Here is an 18,588-nt window from a genome sequence, read left to right on the forward strand (position 1 = left end):
CGACGGACACATGTATGTATTTAAGTCTTCCGAAGGGATGGTAGTGGGTAACATCCGTCTGCCACAGCTCCAATGCTCCCAGGCCTCGGGGGTTGACCCCAGTAGGTAACGGTGGTAAAGCGAAGGCCTGGCAGCTTGGGCATGTGGCGATGATGGATTTTGCCTGAGACAGAGATAGTTTGAATTGGCGAGTGAGCGCGGGCGCATTTTGGTGAAAGAACGCGTGGCTCAGCTTCGCCTGTGCAAAGGTGTCTGGCAAGTTTGTAGAAAGTGCCGGTGCATTGAAGTTTGCGGGCATAGCGAGTTGGTCCGCTCTCCAGTTGCCCTCGGCAACTGGGCCAGGCAGGTCTGTGTGAGCTCGGACATGCATTATGTGGAACAGTTGCTCCCGGTGGGAGATAAGCCAAATAAGATCCGAGAGCAGCTGGAATAATTTCTCGTTTTTGACTTCTTTGAGCAAGGCATGTTCAGCCCGCTCTGCTATCCCGGCGACATAAGCCGAATCCGTCACCAAATTAAATGGTTGTTGAAATTTTTTGAATGCTCTCACGACCGCAGCAAGTTCTGCGATCTGGGGGGAACCCTTAACTATTTGGATGTCAGACTCCCAGTTCTGACTATCCGGGTCCTTCCAAGTGATCACCGACTTGTGGGATCTTCCCGACCCGTCGGTGAACACCGTGAGAGCACCTTTAATTGGTGTTTTACTTTTGAATGATTTTGGGGCCAGATATAGAGTGTCCTTGAACAATTTATGTTTAGGATAATGGATCGAAATTTGGCCAGGATAGCTGTCAATTGAAATTTGCAGATTTTCATTTGTTTGGAGTAAAGATTCCAATTGTTCCAGATTGAGAGGTAAGTAAATGCAAGCCGGGTCACACCCTGCGAGGGTCCGGAGACGATGCCGTGCCTTGATGATGAGTTTTGCCATTAATTCTGCGGGAGTAGAGATCGTTTTGGAGGGCTGGTGCGGAAGGAACAACCACTCGATGATAAGGAGTGGGTCCTTCCGCCCAGCGTCCCACTGAAACAGCAACCCATGGAAGTTGGGACACTTACCCAGGATGGCAAGGTCCAGGGGAAGCGACCGATTGACCCGATGAGCCTGGCGGGACCTGATGGCATCCGCGACTCTCTCCAGGGCTCCTTTAGCGGCAGGTGTCAGCTCGCGCGGAGAAGCCAGGTTACTGTCTCCTCGCAGGAGGTCGAAGAGGGGCGCCAGCTCCTCCGTGGTGAGTCCCAGGAGAGGTCGGATCCAGGTGATGGTGCCGCAGATCTGTTGCAGGTCCCGCAGTGTCTTCGGCTGGTCCTTGATGGTGACGGACTGGGGTACGATGGTCCTTCCCGTGATAACGAATCCGAGGTACTTCCATGGGGCCGTCAGCTGAATTTTCTCCTCTGCGATCTCAAATCCCGCAGATCTAATGGCTTTCATAGTCTTTGTCAAAACAGCTTTTAAATATGTAGATGTCTCTGCACAGATGAGCACGTCATCCATGTAGTGGAGGATGACGGCCTCTGGGAACAGTTTCCGAACAGGGGATAAGACCTGCGCCACAAACGTCTGGCACAACACCGGGGAATTTTTCATTCCCTGGGGCAAAGTGGTCCACTGGTAGCGTTTGTAAGGCTCCGCCCGATTGATGGAGGGGACGGAGAAGGCGAACCTGGGAGCATCTCCAGGATAAAGTGGGATGTTAAAAAAGCAGTCCTTGATATCGATGACTGCGAGCTGCCAATCCCGGGGGAGCATGGAAGGGGAGGGAAGGCCAGGTTGGAGTGGGCCTATGTCCTCAATGACTTTGTTGACCCTGCGTAGGTCTTGGAGCAAGCGCCACCTGTCCTTGCCAGGTTTTTTTATTACAAAGACAGGTGTGTTCCAGGGGCTGGTGGAAGGTATTAAATGTCCCTGGCGTACCTGCTCCTCTACTAAGTTGTTGAGCGCGATTAGTTTTTCTTCTGGAAGGGGCCACTGGTCCACCCACACCGGGTCATCGGTTTTCCACTTCAGCGGTGGGGAGGTGCGCTCCGCAGTGGCCCACACTAAAAATCCCACGCAGGGCAAGGAATGTCTAGGCGGGCACCCCACTGGGACAAAACATCCCTTCCCAACAACATAATATTCGATGAGACGACAAAGGGTCTCACCGTGGCTATCTGTCCCTCCGGGCCCTCCACGCTTACCAGATGTCGACTCCGAAGGGAATTGACAGCTCCTCCCACTCCAGAGATAGTGCCGCAAGGGGACACCAACTCCCAGTCGCGGGGCCACTTTGCCTTGGGAATTATGGTGACATCTGCTCCGGTGTCTGCCATCAGTTTGAGCGAGATGGACTTCCCCTGTTGAGAGATGACAGTGTCTATTAAAGGTCTTTCGCGACACACATTTTTAGTGAGGAAGACATACTTGTCCCCCCCACTCTGGTCCTGATCGACTTCGTCGGCTGCGCTGTCCAGGATGTACATGAGGGCGAGAGGAGCTCCCTTGTCCAGTGTGTATGGTGGACTATGACACACGACGGAGACCGTCACCTCGAACCCTGGTGGAAAGCACACCACTTCCGGATAGATGTCGAGTTCCAGGGGTGTGTGCCTGCTGTCACCCACTATAAGGACAGTGGTGTCATGGCCGGAGTAAGGGGGCTCCAGGAACCCCGCGGAGACGCGAACCAGGTCCTCATCTCTGAAGGTGACGTTGGCAGAGCTAAAGAGGACCCGGCGGCGGCCAGCATCTAAATTGTTTATCCTTCGGAAGAGGCGGAGTCCATCCTCTGGGCTCCGCCAATCCGCCGAAACTGGCCGCTGGGCCACTGGTCCTCCTGGATGGTAGGGAGGCCAGGGCGTTGTGAGGGGCCACTTGGTATCCTCGCGCGGCCCCTCCTCGCGCTCCGCGACCCGTTTCCCGCCGGTGAATAGGGCTGTGTCGGGGGGTTCCTGGGAGGTGGTCTTGGGGAGGGAGCATACTGATGGTAAAAACGGTCGGGGGGCCAGTGGGGACAGTTAGCTTGAATGTGCCCCATCTGACCGCACCCGAAACACCGCATAGAGTTCATGGTGAGCATTGCCTCCCCCACTCCCTTACTCACGGCCAGGGCGACAGTGGTCTCAGTTGATGTCGCTTTGGCACAGGCTTCCACCATTTGAGCGATGGTCGGCTCGGGGTCCTGAGGTAACGTGCGCAGAATTTTCTTCGTCTCCTTGGCCGCGTTGGTGAAGGCCATTTTTCGGAGGAGCTCCTCTCTCGCAGCCGGATTGTCAATTTGACGGTCAATCGCCTCCCGCAGTCGGTCAACGAACTTAATGAAGGACTCGTCCGGTTTTTGAAGGACATTGGAGAAGCTTTGGAGGGGTTTCCCCCCATCTGGTATTTTTTGGAGAGCGATCCGAGCGGCCTCTCTGATGTCATTAAGAAGGTCCAGCGGCAGCAAAATCTGGTCCTCTGGCCTGCTCAGATCGCCCTCCCCTGCCAAAGCCTCAAGTCCTTCCTCCCCCTCTCCTAACGTGGCTGCCAAACTATATTTTTTGAGGAGAGGTTTTAGTAGTTTTTTCCATTGGACCTCCCACAATAGAAGTTCGGTGGGTGTAAACAATGATTTCGCTATGTACCGGAGGTCGTGGGGTACAAGCGTATGTCCCGAGAATGTTAGGTCCAACACATTCTTAAAGAATGGCGAATTCCTCCCATAGTCTTTTGCTGCCTTACGGAGCTCTTTAATTTCCACGTAAGGCAGCTGTTCCCACTGTGGCCTTCCCCCTCTACCCCGTGTCACAGGTGCCGCGAAGAGTTCCAGGTCTTTGGCGAACTCTACGTCCCCCTCTTCGATCGCCTTTTCCCTTATCCGGGCCCACCCTTTCCCCGGCCGATGTGCGGGCCGGGGGCTGTCGCTGTCCTCATCCTCCGAGGAGGATGAGGCAGGACGGGCTAGGGCCCTGAGCCTCTCCCTGACCGAGGGGCTCCGGTGACGGGAAGCCCGGCAGGCCAAGATGGCCTGCTTCCGGTCAGGCCAACTTCTGGTTCCGGTGGCGTGGGAACCGGGAGTGGCTGGAGAGGGGGAGGCGTGTCCGGGCCCACCCACCGAGGCGTGGCCCTCCCCCCCGGGGGTCGCACCCACTGGGGCGGGGTCAGAGGGTGGGCAGATTCCTCCCACCGGGGGTGTGGTCTCAGGGGCCAGAGGGGTGGATCCCGACGCCGGGGCGATCAACGCTGGAGGAGGAGGGGGAGGGCTCAACGCAGGGGCGGCACCCGACGAATGAGGTGGTGGAGGTGGGGGTGGCCGAGTGATGGCGGGAACGGGGTTTTTCGGGAGGCCATTTTGTGTCTCGTCCGGAGGCAGCTCGGCCATGCGGCCGGCGCCATTTTGTTTGTCTTGTCCCTTATGGGGACATGGTTTCCTCTCGGAACAAAAGGGGTTCAAACAGGGAGAACTGGGGAGCGGGACACGGGACTCGGAATGGCCCATACTGGGATGGCCAGTCCCAGCATGAGAGAGGGACAGGGTGGATTGGGGAACAGCAGGGAGTCGGCAGCAGCCCTGTGCCTCAGTGCGACAGGGTCTGTCGCCCAATCCATCCTTAGGGGAAGCGGGAGTAGGAACGGGGGAATCGGAATGAGGGGTAGGAGAACTGGGGCCCAAACATTCCCGCTTTTTACTAAATAAAGTAAAAATAGAATGAAAAAGAGGAAAGAAATGTCCCACCCGAAAGTTCCCCTTCACTTGTAAATCATATAACAACCTCCCAACTTTCCCCCAGAACTGAACAGAATTAAAATCCTCCCTGTGTGTATCAGGGAGGTGATCGAAAATAAAATTAACAAAAGATTTTAACTGACCCTTCTTAAAAGAAACATTCCCCAACACAAGGGAAGCCTTAACTTGGGAATAGAAATCCTGCCGGATTGGGGAGAGACGGTGTCGTGGTTTGACACGGAAAGATAATTTTTTCCGGAAGGAAGAGGTCAATTTAGATATTGACCAATTGAAAGTAGACACGCCTCTGAGAACACAGAGGGGTTGAAAGCAGAATTCCCAGGGGAACTCGCTCTCTTTGGTTCCGGTCAGCGTGCAGTGCAGACCTTCCCCCCCCAGCCACGAGCTGGGTGGGGGAGGGGAAGCCCCCATGGCCTGATGGAGGTAACTCCGAAGGGTGGAGGGACTGGAACCGGGCTGGCCCCTGCAGATGGAAGGGTGGAAGAAATCTGGGATGTCTCCATTTCCCCCCCCCAGAGTTCCTCTCCCGAGAGGGAGAGAGAAAGCCGCAAGGAAGGAGGAGCGGGGGGAGCTCCAAGGTGCCCAGTTGTGTGGGAGTTGCTGGATGTCCGGGCATCGAGCCATCCTGGGAGTTCGGACTTTTAACCCTTCCTTGAGAAATGAAAGCTTTATGAATTTTCCTTTCCCCTCCTCGGTTTGAAAGAGAGGAAGAGGGACACCTTGGACCCTAGGATGGGATGTTGGAAGGAGGAATTCTGGATGGGAGGGGGACAAGGAGTGGCTTTTGGCTGGACTTTTCCGTGTTAGCCACAACCTGAACCAAATCTTCTCCTTCAAGAGGGACTGTGTTTTGGGAGGATGCCAGTGAGTCAAGAGACCTGCTTCAGCTGGGAAAAAGACAAAAGTGGAGTGAACAGAGAAAAGGTTGGGGGGTTTGTGGTGGCGCCCCCTTTCCCTGGAAAGGAAAGAGAAGAGAAGAAGATCTCTGTTCTTGAGCCCTCAGCCCCAGGGGAAAATGGGGGGGGACTGTGGTCCCAAACAATGAAAAACTGAACTGTTGTTTTCTCCCCTCTTGCCAGGGCATCCTTGAAAGGAAAAATCCTAAAGGCAGTGACCATCCATGCATTGGTGGTGAGAGCACTGTGCATGGAAAGGAGAAGGGTCACCATGGCAAACTTTTTCTCCGGGCGGTGCCATGTGTGACATGGAAACACAGGATGTGGAGCTGTGTTTCTTGGGGGGTCTGTGGCACAGGAGAGACTCTGTTCCCTCGATGGACTGAGTATCGATTGCTTGGAGGGTGGAAACCTGATTGGGGTCCAGATTGTGTCTCACTGTGGTTTGTTGGAGTTGGGTGGTGGGGGGAGGAATGTTTTGCAAGGTTTTCATTTGGATCTTTGTGTGGTTTTTTTTTCCCTTCTTTAGTTTTCTCTTTTCTTTTGTAGTGGTAGTTTAATAAAGTTTTTTTTTCCTGTTATCAAGCTTGGGCCTGCTTTGCTCTATTCTAGATTCCACTTCACAGCATTCCAGGTAGGGATCACATTTTCATAGGGGCACTGGCCTTGTGCCAGTGTCAAACCATGACATTTGGTTCCCTGACCGGGAAAAGATAAGATAAGATCAGATAAGATAAGATAAGATGGTGATAAGGTGAATGCTGTGAAATGGGATCAGGAGGAATAAGAGCAAAGCATGTGTTGGGTTTTGAGATGAATTGGGGTGGAGATTTAGTGTAAATTGCTGTTTTATGTAGAATGTGTTGAATGTAATTTTGATAATGATTTTTTTTTTCTGTTGTAGTCTGTGTTCTCAGAAGCGAAGGGTGGAATGTCGTGGTTTGACACGGAAAGATAATTTTTTCCGGAAGGAAGAGGTCAATTTAGATATTGACCAATTGAAAGTAGACACGCCTCTGAGAACACAGAGGGGTTGAAAGCAGAATTCCCAGGGGAACTCGCTCTCTTTGGTTCCGGTCAGCGTGCAGTGCAGACCTTCCCCCCCCAGCCACGAGCTGGGTGGGGGAGGGGAAGCCCCCATGGCCTGATGGAGGTAACTCCGAAGGGTGGAGGGACTGGAACCGGGCTGGCCCCTGCAGATGGAAGGGTGGAAGAAATCTGGGATGTCTCCATTTCCCCCCCCCAGAGTTCCTCTCCCGAGAGGGAGAGAGAAAGCCGCAAGGAAGGAGGAGCGGGGGGAGCTCCAAGGTGCCCAGTTGTGTGGGAGTTGCTGGATGTCCGGGCATCGAGCCATCCTGGGAGTTCGGACTTTTAACCCTTCCTTGAGAAATGAAAGCTTTGTGAATTTTCCTTTCCCCTCCTCGGTTTGAAAGAGAGGAAGAGGGACACCTTGGACCCTAGGATGGGATGTTGGAAGGAGGAATTCTGGATGGGAGGGGGACAAGGAGTGGCTTTTGGCTGGACTTTTCCGTGTTAGCCACAACCTGAACCAAATCTTCTCCTTCAAGAGGGACTGTGTTTTGGGAGGATGCCAGTGAGTCAAGAGACCTGCTTCAGCTGGGAAAAAGACAAAAGTGGAGTGAACAGAGAAAAGGTTGGGGGGTTTGTGGTGGCGCCCCCTTTCCCTGGAAAGGAAAGAGAAGAGAAGAAGATCTCTGTTCTTGAGCCCTCAGCCCCAGGGGAAAATGGGGGGGGACTGTGGTCCCAAACAATGAAAAACTGAACTGTTGTTTTCTCCCCTCTTGCCAGGGCATCCTTGAAAGGAAAAATCCTAAAGGCAGTGACCATCCATGCATTGGTGGTGAGAGCACTGTGCATGGAAAGGAGAAGGGTCACCATGGCAAACTTTTTCTCCGGGCGGTGCCATGTGTGACATGGAAACACAGGATGTGGAGCTGTGTTTCTTGGGGGGTCTGTGGCACAGGAGAGACTCTGTTCCCTCGATGGACTGAGTATCGATTGCTTGGAGGGTGGAAACCTGATTGGGGTCCAGATTGTGTCTCACTGTGGTTTGTTGGAGTTGGGTGGTGGGGGGAGGAATGTTTTGCAAGGTTTTCATTTGGATCTTTATGTGGTTTTTTTTTCCCTTCTTTAGTTTTCTCTTTTCTTTTGTAGTGGTAGTTTAATAAAGTTTTTTTTTCCTGTTATCAAGCTTGGGCCTGCTTTGCTCTATTCTAGATTCCACTTCACAGCATTCCAGGTAGGGATCACATTTTCATAGGGGCACTGGCCTTGTGCCAGTGTCAAACCATGACAGACGGTTTCCCATGTCCCCAACTAACAGAAGCCCCAGGAAGCTAATGAGAAAAGAAAAGAAAAGAGGCTGGGTCAGTGCCCACAGAGGGGGGGCAAAATACTCACACACCAAGATGGACCGCAGCCGAAAAGAAAGGTGCCTCGCTGGGGTGGTGCAGGCGCTGCGGGTCTCAACAGCTTGGGCGCTCCACCGGAGCGGCGATTTCCAAGGGGATGAGGTGTCCGCAGCCCACGAAACGAGCGATCTCCTAAAACGAAGCGCGCACGCCGGTGGACCAGCTTCCGAACGGCGCTTGCAATCCAACGAAGAGCGGGTCACGGATCCAGTCTCTTCGTGGAGACGCTCCCGTTTGACACCCAGGTGGTGTCAACGTGTTCGGGCGCCAGTTGCGTCCTGCCGGGCTCTCTCTGGCGTGGAGGCCTCAGCGAGGACGCGATGGTAATAATAAGGCTTGCACCACGGCAGGTTGACTCTCAAGCTCTGCTTTATTCACTGAGGGTGGGTGTCAGGGAGGATCTGTGACCCGACCACACAGCAAGGGAGCAGGCTCAGAGAGCCCCGAACAAGGGGCGGGGTAGGACTTATATCAGGTAGCGAGTAGGAGGGACAGGGTACAAAGGGTCCAATAGGAATAGGGCTAGGAGGAGGAGTTGGGATAAGATAATAGGGGTACAACAAATGGGAATAAGGGAAGGGGGCGGTAACCGGGGAAGAACCAATAGCAGACAAAGAACTTAAGAACATTCTAGATCTAAGGGCAAGTACAAAAGTGATTGACATAAAGGTGGGCATAACTGAAGGTTACATAACATGAGGGGAGTGGTAGGTTTGATGGGCAGCTTGGAGGCGGGAACCTATACAACAGCCTCCTCCCAAGGCATGTTCGGGGGAGCTTTTCCCAATTCCCCTACCCCAAGAATGTAACAATCCTCCATTAATTTCCTAACCATCATTTTTTCCAGTCTTCCCCAGAGCCTTTATACAATTTTAGGATCCCCAATAACAATGGCAAAGAATACCAGAGCTTAAGTAGTGTTACAGGAAAACACATCTCCTATAATTCGCTTTGTATCAGCTTTCTGTTAGCTCTTTGCACAGTTTTAGAAGAAGCAGTGGTCATCCCCTCGTTGAGCACCCACCACCCAATCTCTTCTTCAGGCTGAGGAAACCTCATTTATTTAATCATTCCTCATAGGGTAATCAGTTCCTACCTTTGATGATATTCTTGTTGATCTTCTTTCAACTTCTTTTGCTTGCTTTTTGAGATGGGACTCCCAGAGTATAGAGTCTGTTCAGGAAGCAAGTATGACATACTCTTATGCAGAGCTGCCATGATGTTCTCTGCTTTCTTTTTTTGTTCCTTTGCACTTCCTAAACTCTGGTGTCCCTTTTTGGCTGCCTCTGTGCATGGAGCTGGCATTTCCACAGAGCTGTCTGTCATAACTGTGGGATCTCACATTGGAGCAATAAAGGCCAGAGCCCATCGTTTTGCATTTGCTGTTGTGTTTGCTTCCCTTGGTAAGCAGCGCTTTATATTGATCTATGTCGAATTTCATGTCTTACTGTTGCACTCACTCAGCCTTTTTAAGATCTTGCAGCTACTTTCACATCAGCAATAAATAAATGATTACTAGTTTTTTTTACCCCTCTGCATACCACCTATTTCATATCAATTCAGTAAGTTCACCAGTGCAGGTCATGCAGGTTCCTCTGGTAGTTTTCTTCCACCATGAAAATTGACCATTTGCTTCTAGCTTCTGGTTCCTGCCTTTTATCTTTTATTGCACATCTGCTTAGTTTGCTTAAAATCATTTGCTAGGAGGCTTTAGGGAACCCATGCACTAGATCAATTTATCATATGCTTGATGAGTTTACCAAGTGTTCTGATCATTGGCCTGCAGATCACAATTAACTAGATACACACTAATTCTACTTTTTATAATAAGATTTTTTTTGCTAATTTCCCTGGAATAGATGTGAGGCTTAGTAGAGTTTAGTTTTCTGGATTTCTGTAGAACCTATTCAAATCATTATAATTCTGTTTATTACTTGCCCTTCTTTAGCACCAGAGCAATTTCAAGGAGGAGCTCACACACTGCAATTAGAAGTTTGCATTTCACTAGCTTCCTCTTAGGTAGCTTCCACTTGCTTCCATTAGATTCCTCTAAAGCATCATTTGGTCATGTTGAAACTGCAGCATCTTCAAGAGGTTTGAAGCAACTTCCCTCATGAAAACCTCAAAAGTGGTGTGGTGAAGGGAATTTCCCCAGATTCTTCATACTGAACACAGGAGCAAAAAATGAATGCAATTACATGGCCTAATTTTCTCTGAACAGGCTTCCTCATGGGGGTCAGATTTATGAATTTGAAAAGGTATAGATTGTTAGTTTTGATGATTAAACAGTGTTACTCTGATGTCTAATGTAAGTTTCCTTTTGCCCTTTTACAAGGCTTGAATGGTGATTTTGTGCCTCTGTCTTCATACCGCTTATGAGGATCTAATGTGCATTGAGGGTTCCGTTACTATTATTTTTAAGAACATCTTCATTTTTAGGTATCTCCCATTTCTGAAGTTGAGCACAGCTGTGGCAGATATTTGGGGTTTCTGCTGCAAAGTTAATCTAAAAAGTACAATGGTTGCTTATACTGACGTACTTGGTTTAGTGCCATAATCTCACCAGTTTATGCGGCTAAAATTACCAGTAAAGCATAACGAAGCTTTATGCAAGAAATCCCCCAAACCCTCTGCACTTGGTTACCTTAAAGAAGCAACAAAGTTGGTGTATTAAGGAAGGCAAACTAGTTAATATTAATAATTTTACATTTTATCAGTTAGTTTTCCCTCTGTTTACAAAGGTAATACTGTGTGCTTGTCTCTAGGAGTACATCATTGTAACAATTTTATCGTGTAAGAGTGTGGAGTTGTGTTTTTGTTTTATTGTATTCTGTAATGGTTTATTCCTATGTACCCCTGTATTCCCATTGATTTGCCCTTCGTTTTCGCTCCTTTCTTTATGTGTCCATCACCCCAAAAGTGCTTAGTCATTCCCCTGTCCCCGCCCAGGTGCCTTGTCCATCACTCGGTGTCCCTTCCCCTACATCTGGAAGCTTCCATCCAGAACGCCGGGTGATTGGATGAGGACCTGGGGTCCCTCCCCCTTTCCTCCCTCATTGGATCCCTTGTCTGTCAGTCCCTACAAGAGCCACTCCCTACTGTTTCCCTGTTGGACAGTTGGTTCCCCTCCCTCCTGGTATATAATCTGTTGTCTGCACCTCTCAGGTGCTCTTGTTAGCTGGTTTCGTTTGAGTGCTGTTGGGCTCTTCAGAGCCCCAAATAAAGCTTTGGAATATAACCCCTAGCAAGAGACTCTCCTTTCCTTCGCTGGTGGGATCTGCTGCACTTTGGGACCCACAGAGGCACTCCCTAAAGCCAATCTGGGTCCAGCAGGGAGTGCTTCTTGCTGCCCTACTCGCCCCCTTGGAGAGCTAGCCGGGGCTGAGTGAATTTGGGATCAGCATTTGGGGCGAGGACGCAGTATAAGAGAAGCATTCATTATCTTGAACTACTGCAGCAGCATGCCCAAAAATACTTCAGGAAATTTCAGTCTGAGTCTTCGTTAGTGGTTGGGAACAGCATTTGCTGTTAGTGTTTAAATATCTTCTATGTTTTTCCACATAAACAGCATATTACTGGAAGATAATATGTTTTATTTAATTACTATGTAATTGCTACTTATCTTCCTGGCTTTTCTCATCCTTAAGTGATAAGATGAACAGATTCAGGTGAGATGAAAGCATTGAAGTGACGAGATGGGAGAAGAGCGAACTGCTATTTAATATTCTTCTCATAGCTGTATGACCTAGCCATTTATTGCTATCACTTGCAATCACTTCATTAATTAACAAGGCATAAGGAAAATAAGGCTTTTCTGTCATATTTATACAGCCTTGGCAAATTAAATGTCAAATCCATTTTTAAATAGGAAATATTTCCTCATGTTCCTTAAAAATAGGCTGCTTCTGGCTCTTACAGAATACAAGGCTGCTAATCTATTTTTAACTAATAACTATTCTTAATATTGCCATCTTTCAGAGCCTCTCTTAAAATTGTATCTTGTTTTAATCACACTCTAGAGAATCAGACAAAACAACACATATTTACTTTGTTATTTTAAAAATTAACTACCCCGTGAGCTATTACAACAAAATAGAAGTTGTAAAACTACATTCCAATATCTGGAATTGATTGTAGGTGTAAGTACAGAACTCTGGGCAAGAAAGAGGCACTCTATTTGAAGTGGATATTTCCCAGACACTTCTTCAACTGCTTGTAATGTTTCATTTGATAAAGTAAGGGATCAAATAGGCATACATATTATTTTACTCATTGTATTCATATTAAATCAGATACAAATGTAAAAGAAATAAAATGTAGGAAAATGTAACTACCTTAGCTATAGTGCCAATATATTAATTTTAGTAGATGTAATTATGCATCAGGTCCTCACTCACGATGGTGTATAAGTCTTTCCTTCCATGAAATTTGCATAGATGCAGGTATTTTTCAAATCTTTTATTGTAGAATTTTGTTTCCATGTTGTTCTTGTTCTTAAAAGTTAACAGGTTTTATGAGTTGCTCTCAGCAACTCAGTTTTTCTCATACAGGGGGAGATCAAACAGCATTTTCTATAGAGTTTTAACTTTGCCGTTAAGTAGAACTTAGCAGCTCCTGCTGAAAGGGATCACCTCATTCTTCCCTCCTCCCCTGTCACTACTGCAGGATGCTATAAGCAACTACCTGGTGCAATAGAAAACATTTTTGCATTTTTCTTCTGCTTTAGTTTTCTAGCAAATCAGCCACCTGAGCCTTAGACTGTGACCATCTAACCACTAGATTTAACAGAAAGGAAGTGGTGGGAACAAAAACTCTGGGCTGGCAAATTGTTGAGCAGAGTGATGTCCCCTGACAGCTAATACTCAGGCAGCTATAAATATCATGTGAAACCTTATGCTTTATCCTTCCAAAATGTGCTGTACCTCCTATTTACTTATGCCTAAATGCAACGATTCAACTGTTAAAATAAACAATATTTGATGTTTAAGAAGCCTGTTGTTCTACTGTTCATTGATATTTACTCTCATACTATGAAGAAGAAATTATTTCTTTATAAATACAATTAAATTAAAGAAAGAATTTATATTCAGAGCAGTAAAATTTCTGACTGGTCCTACTAATGAGCAACACAATTGTGATGCTCTGCTCTAGGATATATAAGATTAATGTGTTCACTGTTTGAAGGTGGAAGTCTGTATTTGTAAAGAACAGAAAGAGGCAGGCAGTACAGTTAATCCTATAACCATGATAATATTCATTAAAACCCAAATAAGCGATTTCAACCATGTGAGTAATTTGTTAACTTTAGGAGAAAGTAAATTAACATTGATAACTTCTTAGGAGGGAACTCACAGCATTGCAAATTTTTACCAGGTACACAAGCACACATTCCTTATCCTGATATTCTTGACTTGTCCTGATATTCTTGACTGGAGCTGGTAACAGACCTCCTGATACCAGAGAGACTGCATCCTTCTGTCTTGGAAGTGTTCATACCAGGTAGCTTCTGCTGAAGGCCCTCCTATGATCTAACCTGCTCTGCATGGTTGTGCTCTCTTGTATATTCCAAAACTCAAAGGAGCTCACTCAGGTTCTCAGGGCAACAGAAGGAAAGACCTGAGCATTTCAGAACTTGCAGGCTGCTTTTGTGTGTTCAACAGCAGAGAAAGGGTAAGACAAGGCCACCCTGGTTTTTGGACCTCAGTTTTACACATGCTGTGTAGGGAAAGGATGGGACAAGGCTGCCACTCCTTGTCAGCACTGGGAACATGCAGCTAATAGGCAGACAAGATTTCTTCATGCACTTCATGTGACATGAAGTGATTGCTTTGCCAGAGGTCATGAGCGCTCAGCATTTCTAAATACAGAGCCTTTGCAGATCAGAGAAATTGTGGTCTGAAGCTTGAGTTAACATGAATCCTCTGGTGCTCCTTAATCTCCAGTTGTGGCCAGACTCTCAGGGTGTACTCCCATCAGCATCCTCTGTGATCCTTAAGCTAGGCCCTCTTGGGACCCAGGAATAGATAATCAGGAGGATTTCAATTCCTTCTCAGAAAAGCAGTGATAGGGGAATTTTCAGAGGCACCAGTGATCAGATCTGAGTGCATGCTTCCAGGGAATAGCAGTTGACTCAGCCTCCTCCAGAGAACTCCTAGGTGGAAGCCTGTGGTGGTGTTGTGCAAGATACAAGAAGGTCTGGCTGCTGCCTGTTCTCAGATGAGGCAAGCAGCCCACTGCCCACGGGCAGCCTGGGTGTTATATAGGAGAACTTTGGATGCCAGATGGGGCTGAAGAAGCTGCTGAGTGGCTCTGGTAGCTACATGCACAGTGAATACCATTAATATCTGCTGTAATACAGCTGACTATTCCCACAGGAGCTGTCACAGTTGCCAGAATTACCATGTGAAAACCATTAATATCTGCTGTAATACAGCTGACTATTCCCACAGGAGCTGTCACAGTTGCCAGAATTACCATGTGACCCTGGCTGGTGCCAGGTGCCCTGTTAATTGCTATTTTTCATTTCTGTTGAAGATTCTGCAGTTTATTGGCATGTTTAAACAGTTTCTATGGACTTCAGTGAGAGTTTGTGACATAGCTTGATTGTTGGGTTGTCTATTAAATGCAAGTAAGGTTTAAACTAAGATAGCTTTAGCATAATTAATACATATTATACTAGGAGTGTCATAGTGTTTGAAAACCTTACCCAGCCTACCAGATTGGCTGTTGGCAGAAGAAGACTAAGAGGTTATTCATGTCCTCTCCTTTTGGGAATCACTTGGGTCCAGCTGCATGAGTCCCTCTCCTGCTGTCTCCCTACGTTGAGTTAACACAGAGCTCGCTGGGATCTGTAGTAACTTGACCTTACTTTGTACCTACATTTCTGCAAGAAAGTCAGGACTTGCCTTGCAGGCACTGGGAGGGAACATCAGGTAGAGAGCAAGGCAATGGCTCTTGCCTGTGTTTCTCCACACCCTGCACGGAATGGGGCCGTGGGCCTGTGCTAAGCCAGGGATTGCTGAAGATTGCAGAAGAAGAGCTGGTGGAGGAGAAATGTGCTGCACGATAGTACATGACAAAACAAGAGGCTGAAACCATGTTTGAACTAGTAAGCAATCGGCTTTGCAATGCTGATCAGAAAGGTACACCTGACCTGCAGCCAGTCTGGAGATGCTTGATACAGAAGCGGCTGAATTTTCCCCGCTCAGTGGTTTTGAAGGGGATGACCATAAAGATCGTTCCTCTGTAGACACAAGAGGGCACTCCCGCCTCACTCTACAATGGTTTGCAGCACACGGAAGTTTTTAATGAACGACAGATTTGCAGCTAGTCCATTGTGCATCCTTTGATAACACAACGCTATGCATTTATAAGCATTTATAGTTTTGTGCACTTACAGGCCATATTTAAGAAATGTGGTCTTGGTTTGATGCTTTCTCTAAATTAGTATGTATGGAGAAAAGATTGAATTCAATCCCGATCTCAATGCAGTAGAAACAAAACTCATATATCCTATTAACTGGAGTCACACTGAAACTAGGGGACTACAGACTACTTGCTGGGATTTAAGGTACACTATCTCATGGAAACAGAGTTTACTTGTTTTGTCTTCAGTAAAAAAATCTTCAAGAGCAACTACAGAGAGGGGTAATGAGATTTAAAGTTGTGCTCGCCAACACTCCTGTCTTGAAGTAGAATCTCAGTGATCCATTAGTATAAGATTTTCTTGTCCGCTCATTTTTGTCTGCTTAATGTGCTAGGCTATCAATGCTTTGCACACTCCAGTCATTTACACAAGAAAAAAAGTATTTTAAGCTTACTCAAGGGTCTCTCAGCTATAGGGGTCAGAGTCTCACTTGATCACTCAGAAAGATTTCAACACCTTTTAATATTGTTCAGCACAGTAAAAGAAAAGCTAGGCTTGTAAAGGCGAACTTTCTGTCCATTTTGAAATTCATATGAAATCCACAAATAATTACTCTTTAAATGTAAATATATATATTAAACAAATTTTAACTGCACATTTAGCCTCTTCAAATTCTTTCTGCAAGGTGTATTTCCATGCTATTTTGTGTAAATGGGATGCACTTTTCATTGTCCCTTGATGGTCTCCTCCCTCTGAAGTCTGTTTTAGCCTCTGTTTCCCATAGAAGACATAAAATGTCAGGAAGTGGAATAAGGAGTGGGGAGGGAGGAGAGAGGCCTGGCAGTGCCCCGGGGAAGATGGCAGGTTTGTGTACATGAGTCTTGTCCAGATACCAGCTTAGTGATCTTCCCCTGCACTTCTTACCCCTTCTTCTCACCCTTCTGCTTCTTTTGGTTGTCATGAGCTTCACCACCGATTTAAACAACTCTTTGGCCAGCAGGTCTGATATCTCTCATTCAGAACATTTTTGATTTGAGATACTGGAAGCAAGAAACAGAAGAATCAGCACTATCCAGTACAGCACTCTGGGGGAAAATTTGAAGGACTAGAAGTGTAAAGTATTAGAATAAGAATTATGTAGAGTGCTGACATTAAAGGCATGTGAGTAGAGGCTGTGGAGATTTGCATTGCATTTTATCTTCATGACAGTACTTTTTTATTTTATGGCCCAGCAGACCCATAAGTTCATGCCTGACTTCTTCATAAAGTAGACTGTTAAGTCCACTTTAGAGAATGGTTTGAAAAGATTAAAACCAGATAAAGTGTTTGTAAAGTAACTTCATAGAAAAATATTGAGTCTAACTGAATTGTCATTTACCAGTTGCTTCTTCAAAGAAATCTGGCTTAAAAAAAAATGTGCATTTTGCCTGAAACAAATGAAGCAGTGACAGATTCTTTTGGATTAATGTGCTCATTTTATTTTCAAGCATGATCTTCTCCTCAGAAGTAGTGAATGGTTTGTAAGTATGGATGTTTCTGAAATGATGGTTGTAAAAGTTGACTTTTAACTATGTTAATAAACCGTATTGAAGAGGCTGGCTGCTCTACAGAAGGCCTCCTCTGCCAGCACCAGGAAATGACTCTCTCAAGGAGGATTGATAGTGATTATTAAAACAGAAGAAATCAATTTGAAATGCTAGTGACTCTCTTACAGGTTTTTTCCTTTTCCTATTCATATGCATGGCAAAGTTGGGACAGGAGGAGGGACTTGTCAAAAGTAGTATAATTAAAAAATACATTGTGACTATGAATTTGGCTATGAGACGTTATTGTAATTAATGATGCAATTTATTATTGATAATTATTAATTTTACATTCCTATTTATTTTTTGATTAAATTATGAGGCCAGTGCATTCCATCCTCCATTGCAGACAAACCAATTTCCCTGTCTTTTCTCCTGTCTGAGAGCAACATGAGGTGCTCTGACCAGAGATGTGTTGGTGCAGTGGTTGACTGATGGCTGTTACAACCACAAATGCTGTGTAGAAGCTTTTCTACCCTGTCTTTGAGCTGTATGTGGAAAACTTTGCATTTTGTGCAGGCAGCTCCTGGTGCACAGGGCATGCTGCAATGCATGGGAGAATCCTGTGGCACTGGAGGCAGCGTGGGGATGTGCTGAGGCCAGTGCTGTCTTGGGACAGCCAGTCTTGGCAGTGGAGGCTCAGTAACCTCCACTTGTCGACTACGCTTTAGCAATAAAGAGTTAAACTTGTCTGTACAGTTAGATTCCAGTTTTGCATGTGTTTAAACAGTGCAGGAAACAATTGCCAAAGAGAGAATTTATGGAAGTCCTTACAAGAAAAATGTTTGTTTAAATCCCATTCGCAAGTAAAATGACAAAAATGGTTCTCTTATAGCATTGGTGGATGTAGTTTAAAAACGTCCTGAAGGTAGAGCCTGAGAGGAGTAAGTCAATATGTCCTGAATCTTAACCACACTTGAAAACATGAGTCAAATTTAATTACAGACTCTTGGGTGACTGGTTGGAGAAACCTACCACAGTTAGTGATGGAGCAACTGCCCTCATGGAAAACATCCAGTAGGAAAAAGAAGACTGAGATGGATTGTTTTGAAACAGTATACAAATTGTGTGGAGTATTAGTGTACTTGACTGGCTGTACAGAAATTCAATGAGTGATGCAAGGAGGAAAATCAGTGAGAATTATGTGGGAGATCATAAAGCAACAGCTGTAGACAGAATCTGCCACAATAGTTCTCGTTAATGAAATAAAAACTTGCTTCATATTATTTGTGTGGTATGAGAATAGGACAGAAAGATAAGACACAGAAGTATTCCAGGTCACAATTATAATAACTCAGCATCTACTGATATCAGAAGTCCTTCAACTGACTTTACTTGACCTTTAGTCAAAACTCACATCACAGAGACATACCAGAATGGAGACAGCAGTATAATTGGGGTGAGCATCTTAAAAATAAGACACAATGCTCTAGCCATCTATTAGATCACCAGCAAAGGAAAGTCTCTGAAAAGCTCTTGAAATTCCAAAGCAAGCATCCCCAAAATGCTGCTGAGCAGAAATGTCTGTTGAAAAGTAGGACTATGCAATGTCATGGGTGCCAAAGCAGCATTCTAAAACAAAAATATGAAAGTACTTGA

General features: G+C 46.5%; 1 long non-coding RNA gene across 2 annotated transcripts; it reads left to right on the forward strand.

The window, feature by feature from the left end:
* The first annotated feature begins 4,940 nt into the window (after window positions 1–4,940).
* Window positions 4,941–7,815, forward strand: LOC146767845 (uncharacterized). 2 transcript variants are annotated; one of them, XR_014953663.1, is made up of 2 exons: window positions 4,941–5,636; window positions 5,792–7,815. It is a non-coding gene; the product is annotated as an uncharacterized LOC146767845 (long non-coding RNA). The 2 variants fall into 2 exon arrangements; XR_014953664.1 differs by having other exon boundaries at window positions 4,941–5,135.
* The last annotated feature ends 10,773 nt before the right edge of the window (window positions 7,816–18,588 follow it).

This window comes from Lonchura striata, chromosome 3 (assembly GCF_050655825.1).
Source record: "Lonchura striata isolate lonStrDom1 chromosome 3, ASM5065582v1, whole genome shotgun sequence".
Lineage (NCBI taxonomy): Eukaryota > Metazoa > Chordata > Aves > Passeriformes > Estrildidae > Lonchura > Lonchura striata.